Source organism: Cyrtonyx montezumae, unplaced genomic scaffold, assembly GCF_038088225.1.
Source record: "Cyrtonyx montezumae isolate F1298 unplaced genomic scaffold, pur_monq_1.0 scaffold_16, whole genome shotgun sequence".
Classification (NCBI taxonomy): Eukaryota; Metazoa; Chordata; class Aves; order Galliformes; family Odontophoridae; genus Cyrtonyx; species Cyrtonyx montezumae.
In genome coordinates, this window is record NW_027071892.1 from 11,185,470 (window position 1) to 11,208,253 (window position 22,784).

Below are 22,784 nucleotides of genomic sequence, written 5' to 3' on the forward strand. Positions count from 1 at the left end.
GGATTGAAGCAAGCACATCAGGGAGGTGCTGGGGTCCCCACAGAGCTCACCTCCCACACAGGACCCTCCAGCTTTGTTCAGGGCTGCCCAGCCCCACACAGTGCCCCGGGCCCATTGCAAATGCATTAACCTTTCTGCATGCACCATGTGGTGCTGGCACTGGCTGCTGCCTTCCAGGCATGTGGGCAGAGGGCTGCGAAGGAGCCCAGGTGGCTTTTGTACTTGATTTGCATCTTGGAGCTGCTCTGGGGTGGAGGAGGTGGGAACCTTGATGAAACCAAAGCAGTTACCTCGATAGCAGCTTTGCTTTGCTCAGTGTGACTCCCGGCTCGGGGATGATGATATCACCTCCAGAGCTCCTTTCTTCTTATGCAGAATGAGATTTTGTACATGACTGCTTGAGATAAAAGCTGCAGCCTGGGTTTGAGGTGTGCAATGCTCAGAGGAGTGATGTAGTAGGTCTGGAATTCCCTGGGTTGCACTGGCCCCCAGCAAAACCCCCACACAGCATCCCAGCCCACAACAGGTCCTGCATGGCCCCAGAGCTGAGGAATGAGCCGGAGCTGTGCAATGGCAAATGTGCCAGGAAAAAGGAAAATGGCTTTAAAACAGTGGCACCAGAATCTTCTCCCTGGCTTTATTTGGCTCCTGGAGCCCACTAGCTTTTTATGTGTGCATCTGAGGTCTGGGGAGCCTGGAGGAAGCAGGAGATGATGTTGTGCTGGTGGCTTCTAAGGGTCAGATGTAGCACTTTTCTCCCACAGACCCCATTTACTGGTGATGAAGAACCATCAGCCCTGGGGACGCGGCTGCATCTCACACATGCGAGGATGCAACCCCAGTTCTGGATGTCAGGACGGGGTTTGAATCCCACTCCTTTGGCTGTAGCATCCAATGAAAGCGGGCTCTTGTCCTTTGGAAACACATTTTGTGGGGTAGTAGTCCATGCAGCTGAGTTCCTGACACCAGTGGCCACACTTCGTGGCAGGGACTGGGTTCAGCCACGCTCCTCTCACACCTTTCTATTGAAGCAGAGCAGAAGTGTGGGTTAGAGGCACATTACTGCCGACCGAGCTCGGAGTAGTGCTTCTGCTGAGGAACAGCATGCTGCAAGCCCTGCTGTGAGCAGAAACACGCACTTCCAAACAAAACACAACGAAGATAACTCACCAAGCAGCGCTTCCTCCTTGCAGCATTCACAAGCCCCGCTTCCAGCCAACCCGGCATTGGCATTTCACACTCATTATTGATCGTTTCTGCTTCTCTGGGGGATTTTGTTGGACCAGCATTAACCCCTACTGCAATGAGTGCTCCTATTCTGGGCATAGCACCCACCCCAGCCCCACTGCTGCTCTGGGCAATGGAACCAAAGCTTCAGCAAAACCCCGCACCCGTCACATTGGGCACCCAGCTGCACTTTGCCATAGGTCAGAACCAAATCAATAGGGATCTGGGTTTTGATGTATCATTAACCTGGTGGGAGCTCACACTCACTCTGCCTTTGGGTTTCGCTGGGGGTCTGTGGCAGCTCAGTCTGTGGGGTGCACAGGGGCTGCCCCATCCCCTCAGCACTGAGCATCCCAGTGGGGTCTGAGCTCACCCTCCCCAGCCACATCAGGATGCATCCCTTCCCATCACCCTGCCTCGCCCTGAGCTTCTTTAATTAAAGCTTTCAGAATGATTTTCCCCTTTATTCCCCCAAATCTTCTCCTTAATTAAAATCCCAATCTGGGCCAGTGAGAAGCAGCTGTTGCCTCTTTGCTGCATGCTCGTGTGTGTGTGTGTTGCTGCTTACCCAAATGCTGGCAGTGTGGGGATGGGATGGGGACAGCGCGGGGAGGAACTCTGCTGTCACCTGTCCAGCTCAGCTCCCAGGTAGATCCCCCAAAAGAAGGACAGGGGACCCCACGGACCCCTTAGTGAAGCAATGTTGGCTGAGGACCACCCTCGCTGTTACCTTTATCGGAAGATGTGTCTTTTTTAATGAAACTCGTGGGGAAAAAAATAAAATAGTGCTGACAACTGATGTATTATTTCACCTCTGATTTACCGGCGCATGCATTTTTCATTCATAGAAGTGTCTGATATGCAGATTTATTCAAAGCAAAACAGGTACAGCACTTGATGGATCAGTTCTTGCAGTGTGCTGGTGGGAAAGGGCATGGCACCATTCCCTAGGCAAGCCCCAGATGTTGGCTCCAAGGTGGGCTAACAGTCTGAACACCTTTCTTCCCAAATGCCTGCTGCCCAGTCCTGGGGCACACCATGGTGGCCATGCTGGGTTGGCTTCTTCCCTCCCTCTGATGGACACTGGCTCCTCGGTCCCCATCACTGTCCCTCAGACCTCAAGGCGTGGTGCTCCCTGCAGGGCTGTGGGTTTGGCCCCAGATGTGCTGAAGCCCCTCTCCCTCCCAGGGCAGCACGCTGTGCTCTTCTTTGTGCTGGAGGAGCCGAACTCTCAGATCCAGGTGGAGTTTCAGCTCCGTGCACTGATGAAACTGAATCCAACAAAAATGTCTGAGGTCTTTTTCCATCTCATTTGGAGTGGAAGAAGGGAAACTTCTCTCTTCTGGGTACTATACAACCAGCATAAATTATTTAGGGCAAAACATCTCTTCAACAAATATACACATATATATATTTATGTGTGGAGATTAAATCTGATTTTTTTAAATGTAATAACAAAAGCAATATCTCTCTCATGATTCCTCATATTTCACATGGTGAAGAAGTCCCAGGCATCCAATTCTGTATTGACCAGCAAATAGGTCCTTGTATAGATTTAGTTCACCTAACCTCATTTAATTTTGGATTCACTGATTCAATGCAAAGATCTAGATGAAAAGCAAGTGGGCTGTTTCCAGTACTGGTGATGCTATTTTTAAATAAATCTAGTGCATGCTAAAATAAATATGCAAAGCATTTTATAAGTCCGTCGATGGATGGGGAAGAAGAGACTGGATGCACTAAAATATTTAACAAACTTCTTCTCAAAACGTGTGTGCTATTTGGTAAACACTGCTGCTATTCCCTGTGACCCAGCAGTTGCCAGCTGCCCGGCATCAGCAGCCAGAGTGGTCACATCCGTGCTGCATTGAAATGCAAAGCTCATTAACCACGTCTGGGAATTTTTGTTTGCTTCTTTCTTTCTTTTTTTTTTTTTTTTTTTGTTTTGCTTTCACGTTCATTACCAGAGCAGGAGATGAAATACCCATCTACGATTCCCTTTCATCTCCAGGCATGTGTTTTTTCTCCACCGTTGCTTGGATGACAAAGTTTCTCCTTCAGATTTTTATTTGATTTCAGAAGATGAGAAAGAATTAAAAGCATCCCATGGCAGGCTGGGCTCGCGTTACCCCACCTGGGATCCTCCATGAGGTGGGGTGTGATCTGCTGGCAGTGCCTGGCCCCATCCATCTCCATCACCTGTGGGTGACTGTGCCATGGAGCCTACCCCACTGTCCCTCTGAGCCATCCTCCTCCAAACCCTCACCTTTCAGTCCAGTCAAAGCTAATTGAGTTGTGGCTTTGATCACATCTGATGGTGTCAGAGGTCTTGTCAATAATCACGTCTCCGTGGATGACAAGAGGTAGGGCTGGGGGAGGTGGGAGTGAGTTGGCCTTGTGTCCTCACTTTGGTGCCTCTTGGTATACACCTTAGAATCACAGATCCATTAAGGCTGGAAAAGACCCCCGAGATCCTCAAGTTCAGCCCCAACCCATTCCCACCATGACAACAAACCATGTCCCTCAGTGCCACATCTCTTCAGGTTGATTATTAGGAAAGTGACAGAGTCGCTATCCGTGGAGGCGTTACGGAACCATGGAGATGTGGCACTGAGGAACATGGTCAGTGGTGGGGTGGACTGGGGTTGGGCTTGGTGATGTGGGAGGGCTTTTCTGACCTTAATGACTCTATAGTTGAATGATTCTATGATCAGGTGATATCCGACCCACAGAAATTAGAGTGATTCTTCTTTCCTTTGATGAAACCAACACTCAGATCTCTTGTTTACACTGACTCGTCAATGACTGATGCGAAGGGTTAGGGAGGAACATTCAGCATAACCAACCCTACCCAAAGCCTCAGAAAAGAATTTTAGCTACGTCCCCAACTCCTGAGCAGCCAAGTTGTCACAGGGAATAAAAAAAGGGGAAGTTCTCTCTTGAATTCATCTGACTTCTTTTTTTCTTTTTTTTTCTCTTAATCTCATTTTGTATTTAAGGCTCTGGACTGAGGCTCAGTGTTGCTATTTTCACAGGCTTTCAGCTGCTTGCCTTTTATTGCTGATTGTTTCCTTTTCCCTTTCATACCTTTTCACAGCTTACTCCTTGAGAAGTGTCAAAATATTCAAATCATTGGAAACACAACCGAGGAGCCCTGAGCCCTGTTTCCGTGCGGCTGCAGTTGGGGGATTCCAGGTTTCAGCAGATTTCTACCACGGTGGAGGCAATCAGAGCTGGTCTTTGCTTTCCAGTTTCTGACACTAATTGAGGGTGCCACCTCCTCTCTGTGGGCATGCAATTGTGCTTTAATATAACTAATCTCCTGGAATGCACTTGCTCATGTTAATTACACCAATACCTGTCAACAGCAATTCTACCACTGTGGTCTTCTACTTTTTTTTTTGCTTAGCATTTTCTTCCCAAGCATCTTGTAGCACCTGGTTGTTCTACCATCACCATCTCCTGTGACCTGGAGCTGCCCAGCTCAGCTGGCACAATGCAATGTGCCCATTGGTCTTGTGTTGTACCTTGGGTGTCTTTCAATCCAGAGAGGGCTCTAATGCACGCTGATGGCCCCAACTCTGCAACGCTGTGATCTTTCCTTGTTCATTAAGGTGGAAATGGGATCAGTGGCTCCTTCAGACTGGAGTGGGTTGATGTTGGCTTGGCCACGTGCAGGTGAGCATTGGCTTGAGGGATGTGCTCGTGAGATTGGAGAGGAAATGAGAGGAGAGAACCCCTGCATGGACACTGCCAAAGAAGACATTGCAGAAGCCGGCAGTAAGCCAAGAGACCTGAGAGTGGTGGCCAGAAAGGCGGGACAATGCTGCCAAGGCTCCACACAGCCCAGAGCCGGGACTGAAGGAAACCTGGGGACTCTGGAAAGGAAAGAGTGAGGTTGAGAAACTGGAGTGAGAGGTGACTACTGAAGATAGAAGGCTTCAAGTGCCATTTGTGCCGGAGGTGTCACAGGGAAGGCATGCAGAAATCTGGCCTGAGACAACAGCTCCTTCTGCTCAAGACTTTCCCTCGAAGCTGGCACACGCTGTCCTAAGGGCTTCTTGGCGAGAGGCAGAGGGGCACTGCTGCCAGTCCACTGGTGTGGTTCAGATCACTAATGAGCTAATTAGTTGCTATGGAAATGTGATGTGGGAGAACTTTGGGGAGGAAAAATTATAGGTAATTTTTATTTGTTTGGGCCTAGTTCCTATAGCAACAGGAGAACTTGTCACTGACTACCAGTTGGTTTCCATGGAGTTGGCTGCTAGTTCTGGGTTATTAATGCCTCTGAGCATGAGGCAGTGCAACTCACCTTGAGGGACTTGTGGGTTGTTCTCCTCTGATGGGTAGGAAGCTTGCACTGGGCAACCTCCTGGCCATGCCTTAGCCATGAAGTCAGCTTGCTCCCAGAGCCTGAGTAGGAGTATACATCACAGCAGGTACAGTGCTGGAAAGATCCAGTAGATTCCCCCTTCTCTAGGCTTCAAGACATCCTGAAATGAATAATCCATCACTTCATAGCTTGTTCCAATTGCAGTACCACCTGATTTTTAATTGGATTTTCTCTGGGTTCCGTTTCCAGATGCTTGGCAGCGATATGCCTTTCTCTGCTAAATTAAAAAGTCTGTTAGCACCTGGCAGTTTTGCTGCAAAGGGACTTTCTGTAATATAGTCACTTCTCATCTCCCACCGCTGGCTGTCCCAGGTGAAGCTGTTTGTTTTCCTGCAGCTGCACCACACTGCAGTGCTCACTTCTGTTCACTGCTGGATGAGAGGGACATAAGGCCTCTCCAAACCATGCAGACACTCAGCATTGGAGCCAGACCAAATGCTGAAGACTGTGGGCTGAGGATAGAGATTGGTTTGATTCCGGGTTACAATTTCCCTCCCATCAGCCAACTCCTTGCCTTTCTGCAGGTGAGAATTATCTGGTGGCAACTAAAATCTCCCTCTTGCTCTCCACTTCTCAACCCAAACTCTACTCTGAGTCCATTAGCCACCTCTGGCCAACTAATTCCCAAATAACTGCTGGAGGTGTTGGTGTAGCTGTACCAACCACAGCTCTCCAAGAGGGATCTCACTCCAGCTTTGAAGGCAAGTGAGGTGATCAGTGTGTGGACAGACCTCTAATGACATTTGGCTGAGGGTACCATGTGGTCAGGAGGGAGGCACAAAGTGAACCAGATTGCAAATGCCAGCTCCTCCTAAGCAACCTTTTTCCCCTCCGATCTCTTGGCAAGCCGTGCTGCTGGCCTCACCATGTTCACGCTGTGCTCCCAGCTGCTCCTTCAGCATTGGACAGAGTAAACCCCAAATGCTTCAGCGTGGAGGAGGCTGGAGGATGAGATGGGAAGAAGGCCTTTGAGATGGAGTCTGGCTGGCAAATGTGAAGAAGCCAAGTCTTCAAGAAGGAAATATCCATGAGATATGAGATATGAGATTAAAGAATGCAACGAGCTGTTGGATGGAGCTGGAGGGGCACATCCAACACACCAGGAACCCAGCTCTAAGGCAGGGGAAAGATCCAGCTTGGGAATCAAGGATGAGGAGCCAGGAAATGAGAGCCTAGTACATGGTCTGCTGGCAATGCATCCTATGGCCAGGGTCTTCCTGCCTCACTCCATGTTTTGGCTGCAGATAACAGTGATGTTCTCTGTCACCTCCAACCCAGCTGATACTCATGATTCATGGGCTTCCCATCCACGCTATGAGGTCCTGTGGGGACTTTCATCCCAATTCCACAGCCCTTAGGATTCACCAGACAGTACCACGTGTGTGCAAATGAGAGGACTTTGCTCCAGGGCTGCACAATCTGGCCAGTGTCCCACAGAGACAGGCAGCAGATGGTGCTCCATCCCTGGCTCACCTGGTCCTCCTCCTTTCCTTCCTCCACTCGTGGCTGGCAAGAAATGCTTCCTGGCTCGATCTGAACTGCAGCTCTCCCAGCCATGGTTTCGCTTCTCCCACAGTGTCAGAGCTCCTTGCAAAACCAGCACTTCCCCACTTAATATCCCAGGTGTATGCAGGAAGGTACAGCTAATGGGGGCTGCCACCTCATGCTGCACTGACCTGCCCACATGAGCCCCCCCTTCTGTGTCCCAAGCCCTTTGGGTTGGGTGAAGGCCCCCAAAAGCACCATTGCTGAGATGTAGAGGGAGTAGATGTACTTGGGGTCACTGCTGGGGCTCAGGAGTCCAAAGATTCCAGTAGGTGGAGGAGGAACCTGGACTCAACACTGTTATCTTCTGCCTGCTCTTCTTGCCAGCCCTTTCCTTGAGCTGAACATCCATGTGTTTATGGCATGTATGGTAGGAAGAAAATCCTGAAGGACAATCACTTGGGCTGCCCAAAACTCTTATTGTGGGAGAAAATTTGGAGGAAACATCATTACAATAATGGGGTGGCCCATGTTACTCTCAGCGATCCTAAACATCCTTCTGCAGGCGTCCTGCACACCCCTTGGGGATGCGATGGCTCTTGCCGTGTTCATGGGACCTCCTCCACCCCATGGCCATGCCATGAGGGATGTGGTAGTGTCACCCAGTGTGATATAAAGGTGCCCTTGGCCACCAGAAGTGTGACAGAGCCCCACGGCCTGCACTGGCCGCTCCACCCAGCTCGCAGTGCAGGTGGTAGCAGGAGGAAGCATGCTCTGGTTTCATGACACACATGTGGATGCTTTCCATCTGAGTAACCTTCTGCTGTCCGAGAAAGGAGCCTCCTGCTTCAGGCTCTCCAGGGAGGCAGGTTGTGGAGGGTGTCAACATCCCAAAGCACAGTGTCTCCATCTTGCACCCAGCTGTGAGAGCTGGCCATGGGCACAGAGGAGCTCTGTGGTGGGGCAGGCCTGGGTGGCTTCTCCTTGTCACCCAGCAGATCTGCCATCACTGGGACAGGCAGGTTTGGGTTGTTCTCTCTAGAGAAGGAGAGCCTCCCTCCACTCCCTCCCCACTGACAGCTTTGCCTTACTCAGAACATGTCTGTCCAGGTGCTCAGTGGAAGGTGGTGCCATGGAGCCACTAACCAGCAGTTGAGCAAGCTTGAATGCAGGTTCTCCCACTTTGCCAACCCTTTCTCTGCTCTTCATCTCACCCCTGAGAGAGCACTGAGCTGCTAACCCTGCTCCTCAGCCTCACCCACGGGAGGTGAGGACGAGTGGTGGTTGGAGAACAGTGAGGTGAGATCTTCTCCAGCGGTGCTTTGGGAGTGGGAGCAAGAGGAGAGCTCCAGGGTCTGTCTCCAGAGGGTGGAGAAAGGAGGAGCTGGGTGAGCATGTGTTGGTGTGAGTGAGTTTGAGCGGGGTGGGTGAGCCTGTGGCCATGCTTGATCGGCCTTGGTGGTGGAAGAAGGTCCTTTGTCTGCCAAAAAGGGGTGTATGGGCATTCCAAAGAGTGACCCCCAGCAGCCCATGTCCTGCCAAGGGGACAGGAACACATTATGAGATTACAGGGGACAACAGACAATCTGCTGTGGGACCTGGGAGGGCTGGGAGGAGTTTTATCAAGCTGTTTTCCTCCAGGGCTGGGCTCCACATCTGCCTCCAGCAGGGAAGGAAAAATGGCCTGGGGGTTATCTTGGTGTCTGTAGGGACGTGGGGAGGTTTCCTGGCTCTAACCCTGAGTGGGGATTTTATTTCTTGGCTGAGCAACAAGGTACCTGCCTTGGGGCAAGCATTGCTATGGAGAGTTTCCCCCACTCTGCTCCCTCCCCAGCTCACATACAACTCAGCTGTGCCCATCTCTGATGCTGTTCACAGCACATATAGGGCTATTTCTGATGGGACTGCCCTGACTTTCAGTGGCCAGCAGAGATTTTTGCTCTGTGTATGGGCAAATTGCCTTGCATCTCCTCAAACCTGCAGGGCAGGTTGTCTCAGGGCTGACAGCTCTCTGTGGATCCCAACCTCTGTGTCAATGTCAATGAGAGGCTCACATTGGGGAGCTCAGACTGAGGGGTGCTGCTATGGGGATCTGACTCTGGGAGGGATCCATGGGGCCATGTCCCGTCTCCAGGACACCCTGCTTGGTGTCCCTTCTCTGTCCTGTTTAAACTTTCATGACCAAATCAGCTTCTGCAGCAGAGCAAACATCCTCCTGTAAATAATCCATGCAGATGGGGCTTTATTTGAACAAGCTGAGGTGTGCTGTGCAGCAGGGTGCTGGGCTGGGGGCACCTTGCTTGTTCCACAGCCAAGGGACACCTGGCACATCCCAACCCGGGGCCGGGAGGTCCATGGGCTTTGGTTCTGATGTGGCAAAATGGCTCTGGTGACAGTGGGACCTCAATGGAGGTGGGGAAGAAGGGAGGCTCCCGTTCCTCTCCAGGAGTTTCTCTCCTCCACAGCCAGAGCAGCCGTGTTTGAAAAAGGAAAATGCTAAAACGTGGCAAAGGTCTCACCTGGAAAATGTCAAAGCAAACAGGCACCTGTGCTTCCCAAGAAACACATGTCTTTTAGAAGCACAGAAGTGCTCCAACAACCTTGAATATTTTTGCCCTCCCTCTGCTTACGTGCTTGCTGTGTGCTGCATTGACAAAGAGTTCCCCTTTCCCCAGAACCTCATTTCTCAGCCACATTGCTGTTAGCTGACATTTTCCAGCGCTCTGACCTCACGGCATCCTGAGCCCATTCCCCTCTCTCCAGCCCAACCGAGCTCTCCAGGACAGCATCTCCCCCCCACCACGTGTGCTCCGTGGGTGATGGATGTCACGGGCAGCTCCGTGTTTATAAACCACAGCAGAGCAGTGCTGTGCTTATCAGCTGTAAACCTCAGAGCCTTTTCCATCCACCTGGCAGTCAGCCCTGAACCTGAGCTGCCCTCGGCCCTGGCCTGGGTTCTGCTGTGCTGCCGGCAGCCGAGCCCGGCGTTATTTTTAATAGAGCATTTCTAGACTACAGCGAGTGGCAGGAGAGTGATTTGTGACGTGTCAGGTTTCCTGCCCTTTCTCATGTAGCCCCCGCTTACAGAAATATGCTCCCGCTGGGATTGCTCCGGTTACATCTTTGTTGGCCAGTGCAAATTCCTCTTCATTATTTGTACTGGGGATGCGCCTGGAGGGCTCGGGAAGGCTTCTGCCTCCTGGTACCACTGTGGGAAGGCTGCTTTCACCCCAGGAGATGACAGGAGGTGCTTTGAGCATGCAGGAAGGCATGAAGCTGTTTTTAGTAGTGGAAGGCATGAGGCTGTGGGCACCAGAACCCCCACAACCCCCAGTGTGACGCAGTGGGACTGGGGCAGATCTGCAGCACTAGGACCCAACAGCATCAAATCTCTGGTGTGCTTTGCAGCCATCACCAAATTAAGCTTTTAACAGGGAATCAAGGATGCCCCTGCTTCCCAGCCAGGAAACCAGGAGCGCAGGTTGTGGTGGAGCTGTTCAGCCCCATGGCAGAGCTGAGCCCAGCTGCAGCGTGGCTGCAAATCCTCCTCTTAATCTCTGCTTTATTGAAGAGCACCGGGGGATTGTTAGTGGCTGTGTTTAGATTACTCATTCATTTTCCTCTCCTTACTCCCTCTCCACCTTGGTGGAGTGGATTTCCTTTATTAGCTCTATACTAGTGCTGCTGGAAGTCTCTTTCCTTTGCAGGCCAACAGCTTAAACACCAAGTAAAGCATGCTCTGCTCATGCAACTGCATTTCCTAGCGGCTAAGGTGCCAGCTCATCCCACTGAGAGCACTTCTAGCACTTTTGCTCATGTTTTAAGGGTTACAGACCTCACTGATAGCTGAGTAATTCGGGGACCTTCATTAGGACTTCAGCCCCATCTGGGCTGGGCATGCAGATCACAGTCTGCAGCCTGGGGTTGGGGGGAGGCTGGAGCTGGAGCTGGATGCAGCCTAGTGCTTTCAGCAGAGAGAGAAAATTGCCTGGCAGAGGAACTGGTGAGAAGCAAAGTGCTTGTTGTTTGGGCAGGAAATGACCATTTCTCCCTGATATCCCACAAAGACACAGTGGCAGCCATCCCCTTGGTCAGGGCTATGGAGCCTGTACTGCCCATCATTGCCCAAGGAGCTCACAGAAATACTGGGGAACACAACGTGTGGCCGTTGCCATCCCCAAGAGGACCATGCTGTGGTGCTAGCAGTGAGGCAGTGTCCATCCTCCCTCGCTGGCTGGCACCAAGCATGGCCATACAGCAGCATTTTGGGTGGTTGAGATATTTATGCAGTGGCAGGGCTTGAATTTGGGTCTGATCCTGGCCTGGCAAAGCTCTGCTAATGCAACTTGTCTGGATGAGAGCCAGCTGAGCTGGGAGTGGAATTTCACCTTTATCCAGAGAGATGCTCAGAGCCTTGGATACGTGCATGCAGCAGCTCTCTTCTGCTCAGAAATTGCTTTGGCTCCCCATGCCAATGGCTTGGGAACTGCTTGCCCAGCAGAAGCCACAGGGTGCTGTTGACCCATGGGCCAAGAACTCATCCCAAGTGCCCAAGCTGTGCAGTTTACGTCAGCCCCTTCCTTCTCACTGCAGACAGAGGAGGTTAGGAGAAGTGTTTGCAGGATGGAGGGGGTCTGAAGAGGCTGTTCTCCTGGTCTGGGATGATGAATGACCCAGAAATGCCCTAAAATATGATCACTAATCAAGGTGTCCCACAGCCTGTGGGGTGTGACACCGCAAGGGTGGGGGGGAGCAGGTCAAGGGGAGCCTCCCTGGTGGTCATACCATCCCTGTAGGAAATCAAGACCCCAAAACAGCTTTCATTCCCGCTTAAGCAGAAGGAGAAAATAATAAAAGCACAGCATTCCATCAAATATAATTAACAGGGCAAAAAGCAAAAGAAGATTTTTCAAAGTTTGGGTCCTCAGAAGAGATGTTTTATTCATGGCCCAGCAGGGAAGTGCTTGCAGTGCCATTAATTATGGGAGCTGCTGGGTGCTGTGCCTGCTCCCACCAGCTCAGCTCGCCTTTGTCATCCTGACACCAGGAACGGGGCTGGGTGTGTGGGGTGGGGGCTGTGCACCCCCCTAAGGCTCAGTTCTCCCCCAGGAGTAGTACAATTCTGAGTGTTTGCTGTGCTGGGAAAGGACCTTGGCAGTTTTGCAGAGAGGAAATAAAATAGCTGGTATTAAGCAAACAAGATCAGGTGCAGGAACAGCACCGGGGGGGAGAGGGACATGGGAGTGGTCCCGAAGGGAGCAGGACTGGGCCCAATGGGGCCAAGCAGAGGGAACAGTCTGGACACCACATTTATAATAACATCATGGGAAAACAAACAAACAAGCAAACGAACTCATCCAGTACTCTTTTTTTTTTCTTCTTTTTTTTTTTTTCTTTTTTCTTTTTGTAAGATTAAAATGCTGAAACAAGGCTGGGAAGAAGTGGGACGAGCACCTGGGCAAGAAGCAGAGGTGACCGATGGCATCGTTAGCTCAGCTGCAGGGGCACGAGTGTGCTCCCAGGCACCGCACAGAGTAGAACAGCTTTTGTGTGTCTGCAGTGCCTGAAAAGGCAGGTGACAAAGGAGGAGATGCTTTGAAAGGGCAAGAGTATCCTCCACGGAGCGAATGCTGGATTAATGAGGGAAATGCCTGCTGGCTGCCCAGCAAGGAGAGACGGTCCCCAACAGCATCACCCCACTGTGCTCAGTGGTGGCCTGGGCACCTGGTGCCCACGGGGAGCTGGATGCGACCCCAGGGATCTGCTCTGCTGGGCACCAAGCGCTGCATTAACGCTTCGTTTTTAATCAAGGTAATGCTCCCTTGTGCCCGAGCCCAGGCGGTGTCGTGGGGGAGGATTAATCGCTGAGCCATCGTGCTCCAAACCCTGACCACAGCTCTGCTCAGACAGCCCCGCCGTCTGCCCGCCCTGACGCAAACTGTGCCGTGCTTTTGCTGGAGATGCAGCAACCGAAGGGAATTCAAATGGCTGCGTGGAAAATCACGACTTTTCTGCAGGAGTTCAGTGCTCGTGCGTTGTTTTAGAGGTTTCGGGCTGCCCAAGGTGTGCTGCAGCTCCCTCCTGCTTCAGCACAGCTTCAGTGAACCAGAGTTGGAGGGATCATTGAGTCCAACCCCTCGCTCAGCCCCAGGCAGGAGGTGGCACGAGGTTGGGGGCTTTACCAAACCCCGATTGCTGCTGCTCCTCTCTATGGAGCCCATTCTGCTGCTGCATCTGAGAAGGAGCTAGGAGCAAAAATGTGTCTAAATGGGTTTTAGCCCATCCTGCACTCAGCCTCACGTCCCTTACGCTGCAAAGAAACCCAAAGCCTGCAGCATCAGGGAAGCAGCATCAGCTACCCAGCGGGATGCAATTAGCTTAATTGCTGAGAGCACTTGGGGGAGATGGTGAGCTCTGCCCAGTTGAGGCTAATGAGAACAGAGACACTCTGCTGCCCAGCGTGTGGGATGGGCGGGTTATAAATAGGGGAAAGAAACAAGGGGAGGATAGATGTTAGAGGAGGGCTGCAATAGGTAATATCAGCAGTGGGGTGGGTCGTGCCAGTGCTCAGCCCCTCGGGTGCTGCTCCTGTGCGGGGTCCTGGTGTGGTGCTGTGGGGGAGGCAGCGTGGGGCAGTCTGTCACCGTGCTGGGCTGGCTCCCAGGCAGCATCGGCTCCATCTGCTCCTGCAGAATAGCCCTCCTGTTCAGCCTCCCAGTCCAGCAAAGGTAACTCGTAACCCAGTGCCAGGTGCTCTATAGGAAGCCGCTCTTTATGAGGAGAAAATCCCCTCTGTTCTGGTTTTGAGAGATAGTTAATATTGAATGAGCATCCATTGTGGTGAGGGATGGATGCTTGTGCAAAGCAGCTCTGGGAATGTAACATCTGTGGTGCAGAAAGGGTTTATCTATGGGGATGCACTGTGCAGGGTTAATTAGTAGCACTGCTCCCTGAGCCCGCTGCCTTGCTCCTAACCTGTCAGCCTTGAAACTTTAATGCCTCCACACTGGTGCTTCAATTATTAACCAGCATGGTAATGGAGATGCTGGGCTGGGAGAGGCTCAGGCACTGTGCATGGCTCCGAGCATCCTGGGGCTGCTCAGTGAAGCTCAGCTGTCGCTTTGGCCCCCAGCCTGCTTTAGTTACAGCCTGGGTACTTCAGGGAATTTCCCCCTGCAGGGACCGAGGAGAGCCCTGCTATCTTGTGCTCTCTGCCTGGGCTGTGTTTTTCTTGTGAAATTTGCCAGAGGGGGTCGATGTCCTCAAGCGGCTGATGGTGATGTCTGTGAACCCTCTGAATTTACATTGGTAACTGGGTTGTCTGCGATCTGGGGAACATCTGTGGCTTTCACCAGGGTTCTCCCCCTGTGGAACAAACCGTGTCCGATGGAGGCAGTGGGGGATGAATTTGCTGGGCAGAGAGTGAATGTGCTCAGTAGAGGGATGGGGCTTATTTGCTGTGGCTGTGCTTGGGAAGAGCCTCTAGCTATAAAATTCATTTGCCAAAAAATGTAAAACCCCTCTGCTAACAGACTAATTAATTAATTACAGCTCATTAAAAGCATTACATGCCTATCAGTACCTCTGGATGATGGCTGGGAGGGGAAAACTGATCCTGGGAGGATGCAAGCAGGGACACAGTGGGCTGCTGAGCCCCATGGTGCACACTGGGGTGCTTTGGGGCTGATGTTCAGGAAGAGGATCACGCTTAGGCAGCCCCTCTTGGAAACCCCTAAATGATGGCTCTGCTTCCTGAGAAGCATATGCAGAAGTTGCTGCAGTCTTCCCAGAATGGAATGGCATTTCCCAGCCAACTGGGGTGTCACACTGTGCTCCACCCTGTCCGGCTTTGCCCAGGTCCTTTTTTGGGGTTGAGTCACAAAATCTGTTGTAAGCAGGGATGGATGAGGGAGAAATGGATTGATTCCATGCAGGGCAGATAGCAGGGCCCTGGTGTCTGTCACTCTGGGAGCAAGGATCCCCCTGCTCCACTTCTCCCCTTGAAATCTTAGTAGCTCTTCATTTATTCTTCATTCTCATTGTTGACACTCATCTCTTTAATCCCTTTCATTTATTATTTTTGTTTCCAATTTTTTTTTCTTTTAAAAATGTTCCTTCAGCAAGGTGAGGTGAGCCAGGGACCTCAGGGATTAAATATAGCAGAGAGATGTGCTGATCAAAGCACTCTAGTCCTGGGGGTGCATCTCTTGGTCCCCTTCCCACATTCTCATGGCACCCAATGGCAGATGGGGAGTGCTGGGTCCTGCCCCTGTCTGGATAATTGCTCCAGACCTTAAGCCCTGGCTGGAACAAGCACCAAGTTTTCCTTAATTTCTGCTCCCTGATGCTCAAGATCTGGGCGTTCCTGTCACACAGCAGCAACACACCTCATGAATAAAGATTAAGTTGATTAAAAAGGAAAACCCAGAGCAAAGCAGAATAAAAGTGATTTGCAGAGATTAGATGCTCTGGCACATCAGGAGATCCCTGAAGGGCTGAGCTAACGTGTTCAAGCATTTAAGCTCTTCTCCCTGTTTTGAAACTAATGGCTCTGGGTTGGGATGATGAACTCTGACGTGATAGCCATCTCATGGGACAGCAATGAGCCTTTGTGTCCTGAGCAATCAGCCTGGCCCAGGATGCAAGTGTGCTCTGCCATCTCCATGGGTTGGGTTTTGTGGCTGCACATACAGCTCTGTCAGTGGGATGTTCCCCATAGCAGCAGCCAGATGGAGCAGAGGAATCCCTTCTAGATTAGGGGTATGAGCATTGCATAGCCTCTTCCATCCTTCTGAACCCTAGACTTCCCCCTCTATCAGGTGTCCAAAGAGCAGATTTTCAGCCTGAGAAGGAAGAAGAACTTAGAGTTTTCTTCCTGTCTGTAAATGTGAAGCTGAGAGTGGAAGCATTTCCAAAAGATGCTCCAGCAAATGGAGCCCTGTCCTGTCCCAGTCTGGTGCAACCCAAGGGATTTGTGAAAAACCTCAGGGGTTGCTAGTGTTGTAAATACAAGGAAGTGAAAGAGGAAAGACAAACAAATACATGTTTCTGTCCCCAGGCTACCTCTTTTATGGGAGGGTCCCAGGGCTGTTGGCTTACTGTGGTGTCCCTGAGGTGAGTTCCCCAGACTACACTGGGGAAGGGCTATGGTGCATCATGTAATGAAGTGGCAGGGGAAGGAATGTGCATGTGTAATCCAGAAAATCCTCTGGCTGGGGCTTACAGGGGTAGCTATATGGGCAGAATTCAGCCCGCTGCATTTTCAGTGATGCAACCGCTGTCTTCATCCAAATATATTTGCTCTCTGGTCTGCAGAAGCATCTCTACTCTGGGCCAGGACCTTGTCTCATTAAGCCCTGTTTGAACAAGTGAAGACCATCCCTGTACCCAGGAGATTATAAAGTAATTGCCCTTTTAATTCCAGCCTGACAACGCTGTGCTCTATGCTGCAGTTTTTCCTCTGGTTTTGCTCCCCTCTAGAGATGCTGTCACGGAGCCAGCCCTGAGACCATGCATGTCTACGTGGACCTCTGCATGCCCCAAAATATGGGGCGAGCATGACCCATCTGGGGTGGATCTGCCCGGAGCAGAGCATCCTCGTGCTGTCAGGAGGGGGCAGCTCAGGAGCAGCGGATGCTGGAGGTGGGAGGGCAGCGAACGGAGCTCATTTTAAGATTTCCATGACAGATTTCCGAATTGGATTACGCGATGTGGCTGCCGCTGATGGCTGGGTCTGGATCCGATGACTGAGGGCCCCTCTTTCCTCCTGCCTGTCCCTGTGTGACCCCTGAGGCCTCAACTGCTGCTGTAGCGCTTTCTATGTGAGCCAGATTCCATCACGGGTAATTACACCGTGTGTCTTTGAACTCCCCAGGGAGCGGCGATGTGCTTTGCCCATTCTCTCCCCACCAGAGCTGCAGCCCCGGCAAGCAAACAAGTGCTCTGCTCCGAGTTCCTGGAAGCTGACGGGAGCTCTGAAGGATGCCTCAGGAGCATACACGTGGCTGCATGCACCAGACTGTGCTCAGATGCTGGATGTTATGTCAGGAAAGTGGGAAAAGCTGTGAATCCACAACTGCAGCTGGTGGAGCAGCTCCTCCCTGCAGTCACAGCCATCCATCCCCCAGCAGTTGTATCCAGCGCTGTGTTTTGGCAGGAATTACCAGCCCATCCATCCAGACAGCTATTTCTTTTCCCCCTGCAGCTTCAGAAGGGAATAAGTATGAGCAATACAAATATTGAAATGTTGCTTGCGGGGGATCAGTGACTTGGCAATGGAAGTGTTTGACCCACACCCCTTAGAGTACTGGCAAGGTCAGACAGAGCCGTATTTCTCACCAAACTTCTGCCCAAAGGAATTTTGGTGCTGTGGTGATTTCTTGTTGAGCATGCCACCTGTTTCCTACTGAATATGAAGAGATTGGGGCCATGGGGCTGTGTGAGGGCTGTACCCCATCTGTCACTGTAGGGGTGCTGGGATGCTCAGGTAGACAATCTGCTCTACAGCCCTGAATATTTCTGAATATTTACAGGTCTCTTCCTGCAAACACGGCAGGGAACAAGCAACTTCTTTTGTTCTGAGCAGAGCTCATACGTGCTGAGAATCCTCATCTGAACAAACGAGCCACTTTTTCTTCTTCCAACAAACATCACTGATATATTTTTTTTCCCCTCCCTCTCTCTTTTTTCATGTGTTGCTCACTCTGTTCTACAAACAATGTTCTTTTCTGCTCGGACAGAAAACTCTATCTGTCTTCAGAGCATGATGTGATAGCAGAACGCAGCGATGTCCGCTTGGCAATGAGATTAAGTGGAAGTCATTCATAAAGGTCTTCTCATCCCAAAGCAAAGGAGAGGTGAAACAAAACAAACAAACAGAATAAAAAAAACCTCACAGCACTGTTTCGTTTGGATGGCCAGGCACACAGCTGGGCTTACAGGGACAGCTCATAGGCACCCCAGATCTGCTTGCACAAACCTTCCATGGTTTCCTGCAGCAGTGAGCGGATATTGATGTGGGAGGAACCAACCTGATTCTGTATCTGTGTGATATGGGGCTGTGCAAAATCATGGAATGGTTTGGGCTGGAAGAGAACTTAAGGATGATTGGGTTTCAGCCTCCTGGATCCACCCAGCTGGGCTGACAGGAGGCTGCTGCTCCCCAAAGCCTTCCCCTGACCTCCGAGTGCTGTCTCAGAGGCGGAGCCCCAGACCATCCTCATCCCCATTTCAGTGCTCAAACTGAAGCCCACCATGGGTCTGACCCAAGTGGGATCACAGCTCCTGGTGAAACCCAACGTTGATGTTCCTGGGTCAGAAGTGGGAAACATTTGGCATTTTCCAGGACTCAGACAATGGTTTATCCAATGGGAATGATGTCCAACTTTGGCAGAGGAGCTGCTGGCTGAGGAACAATTGCTAACTGCTATGGGCTTGCCTTAGAGTGGTTCATCATTGTTCTGTTTGCAATTTTGCTGCTTGAGTCCTGCTGGGCTGCCCTTGTCTCCCAACGCTTTCTCAGGTGGGCTTTGATAGCTCATTTTTATCAAGTATCTTTGGCATTGCAGTCCACAGCAAGCATCTCTTGCAAAGATATAAATGTCTTCAGAGCTACCAGCAGGGAGCAGGGAATTGCTGAGTTTGAGTAAATTTTTCGTGAGAGACAAAACAAATTCTCTAGGTTCTTGTCAGGGTAATGCTCGACTTCAGAATAGCCAACGCACGCAATGATCTGTCTTGAAAGAAAAAGCACACTTTTTCATTCAACATATTTTCCTGCTCCCTGGTTCTCTTTAGAAAATGAACTTCTGGCTAAACCTATTCAATCTCACAAAGCATTTCAGCTCTGGCAGGAGTGCATATTCTGGAGGAACGTAGTTCCATCAGAGTTTCTTCAGCCAACTCTAATCCCAAACACCTTGCTGTGACTAAACCTCATTTCTATGTTAAGTACTTTGGCTTGTCTGTAAGGACCAGGTAAAAACTCAATCAGTCAAGTAGCCTCCCTGCAGCTGTCTTGTTAAGCACTGGGTTTTTAAAATGCAGTTTCCTCTTTTTCTTTAATGGAGCAGTGGTGGAAGATCCCCAGGGAGAGGCACAGTTTGCTCCCTGACAAACAAACCCACAGTTCTCCTTCATCATGGGGGGGGGGAGATGGATGCGCTGTAGGAAACAGCCACTTCTGCTCACCCAGGGCACTGCCTGGGGCTCAGGCTCCAGGAAGCGTTCTGCTGCTTTGTCTTTTATTCTCCAGCATTCAGAATGGAAGAAAAGAGAGGGGAAGGTCCCGTTGTGTGCTTGACCACTGCTTGGCTCTGTAGGCTCTACCTCCAGATCCCACCCAGCTATCAAGTCCTGGAGGACAAATAAGTAGGGGATGGAAGGCACTTGTCATTATGACCCTCTTTCATCTTTTTTTTCGCCACTGGGGAGGTGTGGCTCTTCTCCACACCCTCAGTTATCTCCTTCAGCAGACCAGTGGAGATGGGTCACCAGGAGGTCCTGTGGCCGTGCAGTGGGTCCATGCAGGGAAAGCAGCTTTGCCGCCCAACCCTTTGTGCGTCCCCATGCAGGAGGACATCACGGGGCTGAACTGGATCCGACCCCATCCAGAGGTGGTTATATAAAATGCTTACTGTGTGTCCCAAGACCGCGTTGGGTGGAAGCCAACGTGCTGATTAGGTGACGTCTGCTCAGGACAGGGTGGATTTTGTCCTCGCAGCAGCTGGTAGTCCATGGGGTGCTGTCCTGAGGCCGTTTATGTAAGGAAGCAGCTGCAGTGAGCCCTTTGGGAAAGATTTTGGGTTGGTTTTGTTGGTTACTTTTTGGCTGCCAGCTCCCTGGGGTGCCCAGTCCTTGCTCTGCAATGAGCATCCGTTGGTCACCTCAGCTCTTTGCTCCTCCCTGTCCTAAAATAATCTGTGCTGTGGGTGAGCAAAAGGGAGCTGAGTGATGGTGGTACAGAGCACTGAGAGGATGGAGGGCTTCAATTTTTGGGGCATCCCATGGCACAGAGATGTGCTTATCCCCACTGGTTCAGGGCATGAGCTTTTGCATGAGGTCTGGGAGATCACAGCTGCTGCCCCAAATCCTCCCCCCTATCCACAGCAGGTCACAGTAGCTGCAGATAAGCCTCTTGCTTCGTCCTGTATTTGCTGGGCAGTATTGCAGCGTGACATGGTCCCTGTCCAGATCTCAGAGTGGTGGCATGCCGAGGAGGGATGCTTTCCCCCAGATTGGCTCTTTTCCTGCTATACAGCTGCAAGTGAGGAGCAGGCTCCCACCTCTCTGGAGTCTCCTCAAGCACTTGTCCCATAGATGTGGCCTGGGCCTCTTTACAGGGACCCTGAAACAAGTTCTGGTGGGTCAAAGTAAGCTGAACACACAGAAGGGCTTGTGTTGGAGTGCTGTGATCAACTGGGGTCTCCTGGGGGGGTGTAGTGTGATCCCATGGCAGGTTTAGGGATGCAGAGGGTGGCAGCAGACTCCAGTGCCTGGTTTGCAGAGCCTGAGCCCACAGCACAGGGACAGCCTACCCTGGGGATGCCAGTGCTGCCTTTGGTGCTGGCACTGAAGCGGGGGATGAATCCAGCTGGAAAGTGGACGGACCAACGTTTCATTAGCAAAATCTGCAGAGTTTGGCTGGCTGTGAGCAGCACCTCGTTTTGTCAGCTGGCAGAAGGATCGATGTCTTTCTGCTGTGCTCAACATTGTGGGGTAGGAACGGTTTATCTGCTGCATGGCTCTTCATGGGACAGGGCATTAATGACAGCCCCTGGGTGCTCTGCACATGGAGGTTAGGTGTGAGCATCCATCCATGATGTCCACAGCTGCTCTCTCTGGCTGGCACCCCCAGTAAGCCCCCACCCTTATTACATAAGTCTTCTGCAGCAGGTCAGCTCCCTTGCTGGGTGCCCACACATGCTCAGAGCATGTTAACAGCATGGGCAATGGTTGCGTTTAATTGGGGTGGGGAGGGAGCAGGGCTGGCACCCCGCGTGGGTGTCCTGCAGCCCCTCAGTGCACTGGCACAATGTCACTTGAAGGTACCAGCCTGGATCTGGGATGGATCCAGCAGACTGAGGTCCTCTCCAGCATGTGCTGGGTACCCCAGGATCCCAGCCCTGCCCTGTGACCCCGTGCTATCAGCAGGACGAGTGACTTAGCATGTTTCACAGCTCCACTCCCCCCTTCACCTCCTCCTCCAGGAGCCCTGACACTAATGCAGTGCAAGCACGGGATTTATGGGCGGCAGCCCTCCAACCGGCCCATCCGTCTTGATTAAATTAGCCCTAATGGCTCTGTGCTGACTCGCTGCTCATCTCCTTGCGCAGCCGTGGTGCCAGCAATCCGGTGTTGTGGGAAGGGGCTTCCAGGGAGGAGGGGACTACAGGCACTCCGCTGGGGGACGCTGCATCCCTTCACCTTTCAAATCTTTCTTCAATGGCTGTGAAGCTGGCCTGGCTGTATCCCAGCCCCACGGTGCAGGGTACTTGTCCCCTTCCAAGCTGACCCCAAGGACTGCAGACCCCAAAGGTGCATGCGGTTCCCGTTGTCCCTACATTCAAAGCATGTCCTGATGGCTTTCTTCCTGGAGAAACATCCTGCCCCAGATGATGCTGCAGCACCATTCCAGGATGTGGGCAACCCACAGCCTACCCCAAGGGTGATGCCTTGCCCACCACCCTGAAGCCAATTTCAAGGCCAGATGAATTGTATTTATTGCTGAAGGTGTGGAGAACAGTAGGGTGGGAATGCTGTTTACTGAGCAACACTGGGGTCTGGGTGCACTACTGCAAGAGCATCACTTCCCATCCTGGCATTTTCAAAGTGTTGGTTCAAATCCAGTGTTTGTAGGGTTGGTGTAAGCAGTAGGGTGAGGTTAGGGTGAGGCAGGGTGGAAAAGGGAAAAGAGGCAGTGTGGCAAAGTCTGGTCTCATGTCTGAACCTGGGGGTGTTGGAGAGAGGGAGAGACAGGAATGGGAAACGTGGATGTCCATTGGGCATGTCCATGGAGCAACAGGACCTGGGCAGTGGGGTGGGGGGGCATAATGCCCAAGAGATGAGGAGGAGGTATTGGTGATCCCAAAATGTAGGGTGAGATGAAGAATGGGAAGTGGCTTGGGTCTTGTGGGCAACCAAGCACAAAGGCAAATACAGCAAATATTCCAGCTGGGGGCTGCCGTGCATCTCCCACTGGCCGGGGGCCAGCCTGGGCTGGAGCCCACCCTTTGCCCTCCCCGGGGGAAAAAGCTCAAGCAGGATTTCACTTTGACTCTTTCCACAGAGGCCTCACTATTAGAAGGACAGGGTGACCTGGAGACACCCACAGCCTCCCATACGGCCTCAAGTAATCGCTCACTGCCATGAAATAAACTTGGATTCTGACCAACCCCTAAAAAAAATTATATATATATATATATATAAAATAAAAAAAATACCCACCCGCCATAAAAAGAAGCATCCTCCCAGCCCTGCCCCTACAGCATCTGAAAGCCGAGCGAGGGCTGCGGGGCGGCCATCCCCACGATCAATTTTTTGTGGAAGGTGCCCAGAAAGGGCGGTGATGGAGCACGGGGCCGTGAGCCCCGAGTGGGGGGGGGGGGGGGAGCTGAGCCGGGAGCATCGCTGTGCTGGGGCTGTGCGTGGGGAAAGCGAACGGAAGCGTGGAGGTGAGGGA

The 22,784-nt window shown here is 51.7% G+C and overlaps 1 protein-coding gene across 1 annotated transcript in view; it reads right to left on the bottom strand.

Annotated features, from left to right (window-relative positions):
- Positions 1-22,784, bottom strand: part of TMEM11 (transmembrane protein 11) — a 377,196-nt gene that overhangs the window by 39,115 nt on the left and 315,297 nt on the right. The gene's annotated exons all lie outside the window — the stretch shown is intronic.